Source organism: Canis lupus, chromosome 15 (genome assembly GCF_011100685.1).
Source record: "Canis lupus familiaris isolate Mischka breed German Shepherd chromosome 15, alternate assembly UU_Cfam_GSD_1.0, whole genome shotgun sequence".
Lineage (NCBI taxonomy): Eukaryota > Metazoa > Chordata > Mammalia > Carnivora > Canidae > Canis > Canis lupus.
The window spans coordinates 10,349,600-10,362,201 of record NC_049236.1 but is presented as its reverse complement, the minus strand read 5'-3'; the positions used below and the strand labels follow the sequence as shown (position 1 = coordinate 10,362,201).

At 37.2% G+C, this 12,602-nt stretch overlaps 1 protein-coding gene across 2 annotated transcripts in view; it reads right to left on the bottom strand.

Moving 5' to 3' along the window:
- The window catches only part of FAF1 (Fas associated factor 1), a 461,021-nt gene that overhangs the window by 371,281 nt on the left and 77,138 nt on the right, over nucleotides 1-12,602 (bottom strand). The window lies entirely within an intron of this gene.

Here is a 12,602-nt window from a genome sequence, read left to right as displayed (position 1 = left end):
AAATAGATTGGGTCCTGTGAGGAGCTTTCTTTATGATAGCTCAACCAGATTAGTGCAACCAGAAATAAACAGAAGGGGAAAAAAATAGAAGCAATTTATTTGTGAAACATATTACTTAGAAAGCTACAACAGGGATCCCTGGGTGGCGCAGCGGTTTGGCGCCTGCCTTTGGCCCAGGGCGCGAACCTGGAGACCCGGGATCGAATCCCACGTCGGGCTCCCGGTGCATGGAGCCTGCTTCTCCCTCTGCCTGTGTCTCTGCCTCTCTCTCTCTCTCTCTCTGTGACTTTCATAAATAAATAAATAAAAATTAAAAAAAAAAAAAAGAAAGCTACAACAGGAGAAAACCATCTAAATGTTGTTAGTGAGATAAGGAAATCAATCATAGTCCTTGAGTATCTTCATTATGACAAATAAGGAAGAGTAACAGCAGTAAGAGTCAGAAGTCTTAACAGCAAGGACTTTTCAAATATGCAAATAATGGAAATTGAAAACAGACTTAAAAATTTAAATGTAGGGGATCCCTGGGTGGCTCAGTGGTTTGGCGCCTGCCTTTGGCCCGGGCGTGATCCTGGAGTCCTGGGATTGAGTCCCGCATTGGGCTCCCTGCGTGGAGCCTGCTTCTCCCTCTGCCTGTATCTCTGCCTCTCTCTCTATGTCTATCATGAATGGATAAATAAAATTTTTTTTTTTAATTTAAATGTAGGGATCCCTGGGTGGCACAGCGGTTTGGCACCTGCCTTTGGCCCAGGGCGCGATCCTGGAGACCTGGGATCGAATCCCACGTCGGGCTCCCGGTGCATGGAGCCTGCTTCTCCCTCTGCCTATGTCTCTGCCTCTCTCTCTCTCTGTCTAACTATCACAAATAAAAAAAAAAAAATTTTTTTAATGTACTACTAATAAAAGCAATCAAATAAGCGTTTACTAAACAAGTATCAGGTGCCAAGACAAAAATTAATAAGAATCCCTTTCTTCTAGAATTTTAAAATCTACCTGAAAATAATGCATCGGGCAGCCCCAGTGGCGCAGCCTGCAGCCCAGGGCGTGATCCTGGAGACCCTAGATTGAGTCCCATGTCTGGCTCTCTGCTTGGAGCCTGCTTCTCCCTCTGCCTGTGTCTCTGCCTCTCTCTCTCTCTCTGCATTTCTATGAATAAATAAATAAAATCTTTAAAAAAAAAAAAAAAGAAAAAGAAAATAATGCATCAACATATTTTAAAGTACCACTAGGTAACCACAGCAAAAGCTCTTTCATGGGGTGCCTGGTGACTCAGTTAAGTGTCCCAATCTTGGTTTTGAGTCAGATCATGATCTCCCCATTGTGGGATCAAGTCCCACTTCGGGCTCTATATTCAGTGCAGAGTCTGCCTCGGATTCCTTCTCCCTCTCCTCATTCTTGCTGTCTCTCTCTCTCTCCCCCTCCCTTCCTCCCTCTCTCTCTTTCTCTCTAATAAGTAAATAAACAACATCTTTTAAAAAGACAATATGAAATTAGTTGTGAGTGGTAGAAAGAAAATTACAGGAGTAAAGAGAAGATAAACAGACTGGATATGAACCATGACTTTAAAGGTATGAAACAGGGATCCCTGGGTGGCGCAGCGGTTTGGCGCCTGCCTTTGGCCCAGGGCGCGATCCTGGAGACCCGGGATCGAATCCCACGTCGGGCTCCCGGTGCATGGAGCCTGCTTCTCCTTCTGCCTATGTCTCTGCCTCTCTCTCTCTCTCTCTCTGTGTGACTATCATAAATAAATAAAAATTAAAAAAAAAAAAAAATAAAGGTATGAAACATTTTTATGGATTGACAGACAAGGTTTCAGAATCACAGCTTTACTCCTTATCAAATAGATGCACAAGCATGGGCACTTGACTTAACTTTATAGGGCCTCAGTTTCTCATATAAAATAAAACCAATACTTACCTACCCACCTTTCGGAACTGCTTTGAAGATTAAATGAAATAATAATGTAGGTAAACCACTTGACATGATACCTAGCACAAAGTATACCCTCAATAAAAGGACAGAGAGCAAATGTGGGATGGTAGCCAAATTACAAACCAAAAAATGGAAAACTTCTGTAGAACAATGGCCTTATAGTCCCTTAGAAGAAAAACAAAGAGGGCTATAGCAAAAGAGAAATTGATAAAATGAGACATTCCTTCACAATAACTTCGCTTTTGTCATAGCAAGGATTTGTGCAAATATAAGCCAGTGTCTAATGGCCATTGATGAAGGGCAGCACTCAATGCTTGGCTGCTTTCTGATGACAACAGAGACTCATTATATCACTGGCTAAACTAGTTCATTCATAAAACTGCAGGTGTTCATAACACTGTATAAAATAGAAAAGCAGTGCACACTCAAGGAACTCTATAGCCAGATCCTGAGTAGGGTAGTAGAAGAAATTTTTCTAAGGACTTTTAGAATAATCACTAAGATACATTTCTTCAAAAGTGAAAACTGATAGAATGGAAATATCTCAAAGCACCTCAATGAGTCTTAAAATGGGACAAATTATGTGCATGGTAATTTTCCTGGTGTTTGACTCTTCAGTGCTTATCAATGTATTATAAGCTTCTATAAATACAAATATATTACTGAGGACTAGTAATTCAGTAATGATCCAAAAATAGGCTGATTTGTTTCATTTTTGCCTTAGGTTGAAACATGAGGTTAAAGATAAATACAAGCACACTGAATAGAGTCTTTCTTTAGCAAAACAGCTTATGTCAGCACAAGCAGAAAACTAGAGCAGAACTAGAGTGCAAAGTTCAAAACTTATTTCCTAAGAGCACAGAGTACTTAAAATGTAGTATTGACTAGGTTAACGTTTACTTTTACTTTCTTTTCATTTAGCACTGGGTTATCAAGTATATGACAAATACCTTTCCCTAGATCTCCCAGAGCTTACTGGAAATTTTATTTTATTGAAGGAATTTCATATATACAGACCTGTGAAGCAATTGGCATACATCTTTGTTCTGCCATTATCTACATCATAAAGTTGCTAAAAAAATTAAACAAAATGGTATGGGTACACATATTTCAAACACAAAATTCTACTAAAATGTTTGCTATATATTCTATTCATAGTTGACTGATTTTTATAGAATCTTAATAGGGATTAGGACATAAATCAATTCTTCATAAGTATTTCATGTATTAAGAGATCTTAATTCATTGGCAATAACCCTTCCTTATATATTCATCTTTCTGTATATAAACTGAAAATACTCATCTGCAAGGAAGGAATCAACTATAATGACATTAATTCTCTCCAAAATACAAGTGCAGGACAAGGTGAAAACCCAAAGACTGAGGTGGATGGAGGCAGGCAGAGTACAACTAGTCTTCATTTCAAGTAAAACCATAGCAGGAGATATCTCCCAATAGAATTAAAGTTCATGTTCTTTTGTTTTCAGAATTTTAGCAAATATAGACCAACCTACAGTTACCCCAAAATAAACAGTCAACTGGGGAGTATTTAAAACAGGGTTTGGAAGCACTAGTTTGCGAATAGCTATATAATGAAAATAATATGCAGGATAAGGGTAAGTGACTTAATGACTAAAATTCCTGGGACTCCACTATATTTTATTATAGAATACTTTTTACTTGTGTCTAAATCTATAAAATAGCTAAAATACTTGCAATCATTATTTTTCAGGAAGTTATTTCCATTTATGAGTATAACATACATGTTTAAGAGACCAAATAGGTCTTAACAAATTTTCAGTACACTTCTCAAAGTCAGATACCATATACTATTAATTTTTTTAAGCTCACACTGTATCTAGCATAAATTTGGTTACGCTGTAAGCACTCAATACTGACATAATGAGTTTTTTTTGTTCTTGGGTTTTCTTAAAACCATCACAATCACAACCAGATCACGGTACTTATCTCACATTCCTCTATACTTCTCTAGCACAATGGGCACTTTAAAAACATAGGAGGAGGGCAGCCCAGGTGGTTCAGCGGTTTAGCGTCGCCTTCAGCCCAGGGTGTGATCCTGGAAACCCAGGATCAAGTCCTACGTCAGGCTCCCGGCTTCTCTCTCTGCCTCTCTTTCTGTCTCTCGTGAATAAATAAATACAATATTAAAAAAAAAAAAAAGGAGGAAAAGTCAAACTGATACATACAGAAAATTTTAAATATAGACATGTCCAAGATCTAAAACTCAAATTATGCAAACTATTCATAAGGTCCTTAAAATAAAGAACAGTGAAAAATCATAATTTAGAAAAACAAAATATAATGCACAAGCAAATATATAAAACACCATTTTAAAAGTTCCATGAACCTAATGAAAAGTTTGAATAATGAGTTATTCAAAATGCTCGTTTCATTTTTTAAAAGCAACAGGATAAAATATTGCATAAAAATAGGACAATGAGAAAATGTATAGAGCAAGACAGCTACACAGCACAGTGTAGCTACACAGCACAGCAAATTTTTGCTGTGAATACAATTTGCAGAGAAAAGCCAACTAGGATATTTATTTCAATTTTTTTTTTTTTTAAATGATAGTCACACACAGAGAGAGAGAGAGAAAGGCAGAGACACAGGCAGAGGGAGAAGCAGGCTCCATGCACTGGGAGCCCGACGTGGGATTCGATCCCGGGTCTCCAGGATCGCGCCCTGGGCCAAAGGCAGGCGCCAAACTGCTGCGCCACCCAGGGATCCCTAGGATATTTATTTCAAAGAAACTTCTGGAATTCATTTAACCCTATCTGGAAAAACTGTCCTTTGCAATACTCTAGATAGAGTAGACTGAGAAAATGGGCAGAACCAACTGATATTTTACCCTTCAAAGCTAATGAACATGTACCAACAGAAAGGACCTTAGGAAAGAATTTACATTACTCCCAAATGGTAATTCTCAGATGAAAGACTATAGTCCATCATTCCAAGCCCACAACCTCACTTAACAATTTTATCTCATATTCCTCTCATCAATATCATGCAAGAGTGGCTTGACGGATTTTTAATCTAAAGCAACAATTTGCATAAGCCTCCCGAAAAGACACCCTAAAACTACACAAACTAAAGTAATGCATTTGCTATTGAAAAAAAAAAAACAAAAAACAAAAACATACCTTCAAGACAAGAAACCTGAGGACATTATTCTGAATAAGTTCCTGACACTTGTCACCTCCATATAGAAATCATGTGCATATCATCTATACAATACTTTAATGAAAATATAGCACAATGGATTAGGAAGATGGTGGCACAGTAAGAAGACCCTAGGCCCATCTTGTCCCACAAATACAACTAAGTAACTATGAAATCACCCAAAATACACCAGAAATCGATCCGAAGATTAGGAGAACAAACTCTACAACTAAAGGAAGAAAAGAGGCTACACTAAAGAAAATACAAAGTGCAGAGATGTAGGTTGGAAGACAAACAGATCTTGGCTGCTGCAGTGCAAAGAAGGGCAAAAGATCAGACTAGCACACAGGAGAGCATAAGGGAAAATGAAAAAGCCATTGTAATTGGCTTGGAAAGCGACAAAGCCCAAATTTCGGGAATTCTTACAACCAGCAGGGCTTAAAGCCTGGAGTTTTTAAGGTGTTGACCTTTGCTTTGATCTGGGAGAGCTCAAAGGACACCATGGGCTGCTCTTGAATATAAAGCAGGACAAACAGCCCATGGACATACAGTGTGGAAACAGCGTTCTGAAGAGCACTTGAGGCACATGATAAACCAATAATCTGCTCATCTCAAAGGGGGCAGCATTCACACAGAGACTCCCCAGCCCTGAAACAAAGGAACAGGCTTGTGTCATTTCCTTTCCCCATCCCCTCAGCATGAACACGGGCCACCTGCAGGAACCAGCACAATGCTGACACTCACTACCTAACTTACTTAAACCAAGCCCTGCTTCACATATTCCAGAAGAACCACCATTCCCTATCACACTTGCCTCAGTCCCCAGGGGGCTGGCCCCTCCCCAAGAAAACCCACCCAAACTGCTGCCAACAGGAGTTTTACAAGGCCTTGGTTCCAGTGTTGGCAATGACAGGTCTCCTTTCACAAGCAGACCAGAGTACACCTAGTTAAAACATGCCATATTCAGGCCACAGGCCAAACACTGCCCATACCAGGCAAAGAGAGCCTCTGGAGACAACTGACCTGAAGGATAAAATGGTCAGGACAAAAGGGCAGAGCACACACAGCACCCATGTAGACAATCCCAGAGGCACTAGGCCCTGGGCAACAAGACAGACTACATTGTAGGGCACTAGAGGCCTTCTCCATAAAGCCATTACCCTCAAGGACAGGAGATATTGATGACTTTCCTAAAACATAGAAACAGGCACAGAAACTTAGACAAATGAAAAGGCAGAGGAATTTGTCCTAAATGAAAGAACAGGACAAGGCCACAGCTGGAGATCTAAGAGAAACAGACATAAGTACATGAGTAATGGAGAATTTAAAGCTATGATCATAAGGATGCTCACTGGACTTGAGAAAAAAGTGGCAATTGAAGTCAGTGAGACAATTAACACAAAGATAAAGAATACCATAGCAGAGATAAAGGGTTCAATAAATGAAATGAGAAACACAATTGATGGAATGAACAAGAAGCCAGAAGAAGCAGAAGAATGAATTAATGACCTAGAAGACAGAGTAATGGAAAGTAATTAAGCCGAACAAAAGAGTTAAATTTCAGGTCAAGGTATATCCTAAAGTTTAGCCTTGTTCAGAATTTACTGCATATAAGGGAAGATTATTTCATTCAGAAGAGACTGGTTATTGAAGCAGTGCTGCTAACATCCATTCCCTTTCATACCACCATTTTCATCCCATTTGTTCCCCTTCTCCAATTCTTTGGAAACTTGTGATTGAGGGGATCTTGTTAGTTATTTGTTTTGATTCTCTTCTTGTATGCAGTGGGCACTGGAGTAGAGATTTCTGAAAAAACAGTTTATTTTACCCCACCTTGCCTTTTGTGTTTGATTATAAAAATGATTATAAAAAACAAGAATATACTTAGGGAATCCAAAAACTCCATCAAATGTAATAATGTTCAATTAAAAAAGTCCAGAAGAAAAGAGAAAAGAAGGAGGCAGAGAATCTATTTGAAGAAAAAAACAGCTGAAAACTTTCCCAATCTGGAGAAGGAAACAGATATCCAGATCCAGGAGGCACAGAGAATCCTCACCAAAATCAACAAAAGCAGACCCACAAGACATATTGTAATTAAATTGGCAAAATATACTGATAAAGAAAATAGTAAATGCAACAAAAGAAAACTGTTACATACAATGGAAACTCCATAAATTGTCAGTGGATTTTTCAGAAGATTTCCATATCAGAAAGGAGCAGCATGACATAGTTAAAATGCTGAAGGGAAAAACCTGCAACCAATAATACTCTATAGAGCAAGGCTATCAATCACAATAGAAAGAGATAAAGGGGCAGCCTAGGTGGCTCAGCGGTTTAGCGCTGCCTTCAGCCTAGGGTGTGATCCTGGAGACCTGGGATCCAGTCCCATGCCTGGCTCCCTGCATGGAGTCTGCTTTCTCCCTCTGCCTGTGTCTCTGCCTCTCTCTGTGTGTCTCTCATGAATAAATAAATATGATCTTTAAAAAAAAAAAAGAAAGAAAAAAAGAAAGAGAGAGAGAGAAAGAGGTCTCCCAAATGAAAACTAATGGAGTTCATGACCACTAAACTGCCCTGCAAGAAATAATAAAGGGAACCCTGAGTGGAAAGACAAAAACTGACAGCATGAGGGTAGTAAACACAAAAGCTGTAATAATGAATATTTCTGTAAAAAGCCAGTCAAGGAATTCATAAAAGGATGTAATATCTGATACCACATATCTGAAAATGGGGAAGAAAGGAGTAAAGAATGGGTTCAAACTTAAACGACCTTCAACTTAATACAGACTGCTATCTATCTGCACAGGTTGTTATATACAAACCTAATGGTAACCACAAATAAAAAACTATCAGTCTGCAAAGAATAAAGAGAAAGAAATCTGTATGTATCAGAAAACCAGCAAACCATAAAATAAAGACAAGCAAGGATCAGAGAAAATCTTCAGACAACCAAAATACAAGTAATAAAAAGGCAATAATGTCTATCAATAATTACTTTGAATAAATGGACTAAACACTCCAATCAAAAGACACAGGATGACAGAATGGATAAAACAAAGAAGACCCATCTATAGAATGCCTACAAGAGATTCATTTCTGATCAAAAGATCAGACTTAAAGTGAGAAGATGGAGAAACATGCAAATGGCCATCAAAAGAAAGCCAGAGTAGCAATATTTATATCAAACAAAACAGACTTTAAAAAAAAGACTGTGACAAGAGACAAAGAATACTATATAATAATAAAGAAAACAATCCAACAAGAAGATATTTTTTATGCATCCAACATGGGAGTACCCACATACACAAAACAGTTAATAACAAACATAAAGGAACTAATCAGTAGTAATAGAATAACAATAGGGGACTTTAAACCCCAATTACATCAATGGACATATCATCTAAACAAAATACCAACAAAGAAACAGCAGCTCTTAAGGACACACTGAACCTGAGAGACTTAACAGTTACATTCAGAATATTCCCTCCTAAAACAACAGAATACATATTCTTCCAAGTGAACATTCTTCAGACTAGATCACATATTAGGCCACAAAACAAGCCCCAACAAACTTTAAAAGGTTGAAGTCATACCATGCATCTTTTCTGATCACAACACTATGAAACTAGAAGTCAACAAGAAAAAATCTGGAAAGACCACAAGTACAGGGAGGTTAAATAACATGCTACTAAACAAGATGAAATTAAAAAGTACACGGAAACATATGAAAATAAAACACAATGACTCAAAACCTTTGGGATGAAGCAAAGGTGCTTCTAAGAGGAAAGTTGACAGCAATACAGGCCTACCTCAAGAAGCAAGAAAAAAACTCAAATAACCAACCTAACCCTACACCAAAAGAACCTAGGAAAAGAGCAACAAAGAAAACCTAAAACGAGAAGATATAAACAAATAATAAAGATTAAAGCAGAAATAGATGAAGTAGAAACTAAAAAAACAATAAAACAGATCAATGACCAGGAGCTGTTTCTTCGAAAAAAATTAATACAATGGATAAACCTCTACCCAGACATATTAAGAAAAAAAGAAAAAGGATCCAAATAAATAAAATCACAAATGAGAGATAATAACAACAAACACCACAGGAATACAAACAATTATAAGAGAATATTATCAAATACTACATATCAAGAAATTGGACAACCAAGAAGAAATGGATAAATTCTTAAACATATAACCTACCAAAACGGAAATAAGAAGAAATAAAAATTTAAACAGACCAATTACCAGCAATGAAATTGATTCAGTAATCATAAAACTCCCAACAACAAAATTCCAGGACCAGATGGCTTCACAGGTGAATTCTACCAAACATTTCCTTATTTATTTATTTATTGCTAAATAAACATAAATATTTATTTTTAGAATTATTTTATTTAAATTTTAGTTAGCATATAATGCAATATTGGTTTCAGGAGAATTCAGTGATTCATCACTTACACACAACACCCAGTACTCATCACAAGTGCCCTCTTAGATACCCATCATGCATCTAATCCATCCCCTTACCCATCTTCCTCCATCAGTCCTGTTTGTTCTCTATTGTTAAGAGTTCCTATGGTTTTTCTCTCTCTCCTTTTTTTTCTTTCCTCTTACCATATGTTCATCTGTTTTCTTTCTTAAATTCCACGTGAGTGAGATCATATGGTATTTTACCTTTCTCTGACTGACTTACTTCACTTAGCATAATACATTCTAGCTCCATCCACATCATTGCAAACAGCAAGATTTCAATTTTGATGACAGAGTAATATTCCATTGTTTATATACATAAACATATCATATTTTACTTATCCATTCATCAGTCAGTAGACATTGGGCTCTCTCCATAGTTTGGCTATTGTTGATAATGTTACAATAAAGATTAGGGTGCATGTACCCCTTCATATATAGGTATTTGGGTAAATACCTAGTAATGTAATGGCTGAATCATAGGGTAGCTCTATTTTTAACTTTTGAGGAACCTCCACACTGTTTTCCAGAATGGCTGCACCAGTTCGAATTCCCATCAACAGTGCAAGAGGGTTCCCCTTTCTCTGCACCCTCATCAACACCTGTTGTTTCTTGTGTTGTTCATTTTAGTCATTCTGACAAATATGAGGTGGTGTCTCATCGTGGTTTTGATTTGTATTTCCCTGACAATGAGTGGTGTTAGGAATCTTTTCATGGGTGTACTAGCCATCTGGATGCCTTCTTTGGCAAAGAATATAATTTGTTTTTAATTAATTGATTGATTGATTGATTGATTGAGTGATTGAGAGAGGGAGGGGAGAGAGAGAGAGAAAGCATAAGCAGGGAAAGCAGCAACCAGAGGGAGAGGGAGTAGCAGGTTCCCCTCAGAGCAGAGAGACCAATGCAAAGCTCAATCTCAGGATTCTAGGATCATGACCTGAGCTGAACGCAGACACTTAACCGACTGAGCCACCCAGGTGCCCAAGTTTGAAAGTTCTTTACAAATTTCAGATACTAACCCTTTATCACATATGTCATTTGCAAATATCTTCTCCCAGTCCATAGGTTGCCTTTTAGTTTTGGTGACTGTTCCTTCACTGTGCGGAAGCTTTATATAGCTGCAGTCCCAACAGTTTATTTTTGCCCCTCTGAAGAACAGTATAGAAGTTCCTTAAAAAGTTAAAATCAGGGCAGCCCAGGTAGCTCAGTGGTTTAGCGCCACCTTCGGCACAGGGCATGATCCTGGAGACCCGGGATTGAGTCCTATGTCAGGCTCCCTGCATGGAGCCTGCTTCTCCCTCTGCCTGTGTCTCTGCCTCTCTCTCTGTGTCCCTCATGAATAAATAAATAAAATCTTAAAAAAAAAAAAAAAGTTAAAATAGAACTACTCTATCATCCAGCAGTGGTACTACTATTTACCCAGAGATACAAAACCCTAATTCAAAGGGATACAAACACCCCCAATGTTTATAGCAGCATTATTGACAATAGCCAAATCATGGAGGCACCCCAACTGTCCATGATTGAGGAATGGAGAGAGAGCAGTAGTATTTACATACAATGGAATATTATTCGGCCATAAAAAAAGAATGAAATCTTGCCATTTACAACTACATGAATGGAGCTAGAGAGTAAATGCTAAGTGAAATAAGTCAGTCAGAAAAAGACAAATACCATATGATTTAACTCATGTGTAATTTAAGAAACAAAACAAAGGACCAATGGGGGGAAAAAGGAGAGACACACAACGCAAACCAAGAAACAAACTCTTACTGATAAAGAAAAAACTAAAGGTCACTCAGTGGGGAGGTAGGCAGAGGGGATGGATGAAATAGGTGATAGGGATTAAGGAGTGCACTTATCATGATGATCAGCAGATGATTAACATAAAAACTTTAAATATATATATATATATTTTTTTTTTTTAAAAGATTACAGCAAGGTAAAAACATGGATTTGGAGTTAGGCCATAAAAACAGAAATTTTGACAAGTGGCCAAACATGCCCTATATGAAAAATAAAATAAGGAAGCTCTGGTTTAGTGAAATAGGCCATTTCAAAAACGTATATATTTGATAAGATTTAAATTAGTACAAACATCCTGGAAGGCAATTTACCTATAAATACCCAAAACCTAAATAATATATACATACATACACACACACACACACACACAATTTGATACAGAAATACACTTATGAACTGAATTTATTCAATATCTTCTAGGAAAATAATAGGTTAAGTATACAAGGATGAAGGTCTAAGAATATTCCTACAGCAATGTGGATAACAGCAAAATACTGCAAAAATCCTAAATGTCTAACAGCATAGCACTGATTGGTAAAATTATTATGCTACAACCACTTCCTGGAATACCATGCAAACATTATGAACATTATAAAGAATGACTAGTCAATTTAATTTGACATTCATGATAGGTTGTTAATTAAAAACTGCAGGTGACAAAATGGTAGAACTACCTCATCTGTATGAAAAAAAATTTTTTAACTTTAATCACACAATAGACTAGAAAAATGTTCATTACTTGTACAGGCAAAAAATAAAGCTGTTTTATATTTCGAGTAAAAAAGTTAATAGCAGTAAATCTATACAAAACACATAGACAATGGAGAGTTGATTATATAAGTCCATGCACATTTTTTTTTTGCTATCCACGTATCTAATCTCAGTTCTATTAGCACACATTTCAAGTTTTGACCTTTGAAAATTAACACTTCTTCAAATTGTAATTTAGATTTTTTTAGCATTTCAAAGGCACTGAGGGACACCTGTGTCATCCCAACCCAATCAGTATTCTTCCTATACTGTTAAACAATTTATGTTTAGTTTGCCTTGCAATTTTAAGTAAATTACAATTCTGTGTGTTGGGCTGTGCAAGGACTTGATTTTGAGTTACTGCCTCCCCCCACGGAAAAAACTAAATCACTTCTATAATAAACTCTCTGAAGTAGATATTTTTAAATGTTTTAAAAAATATACAACAGAATGTCACTTCT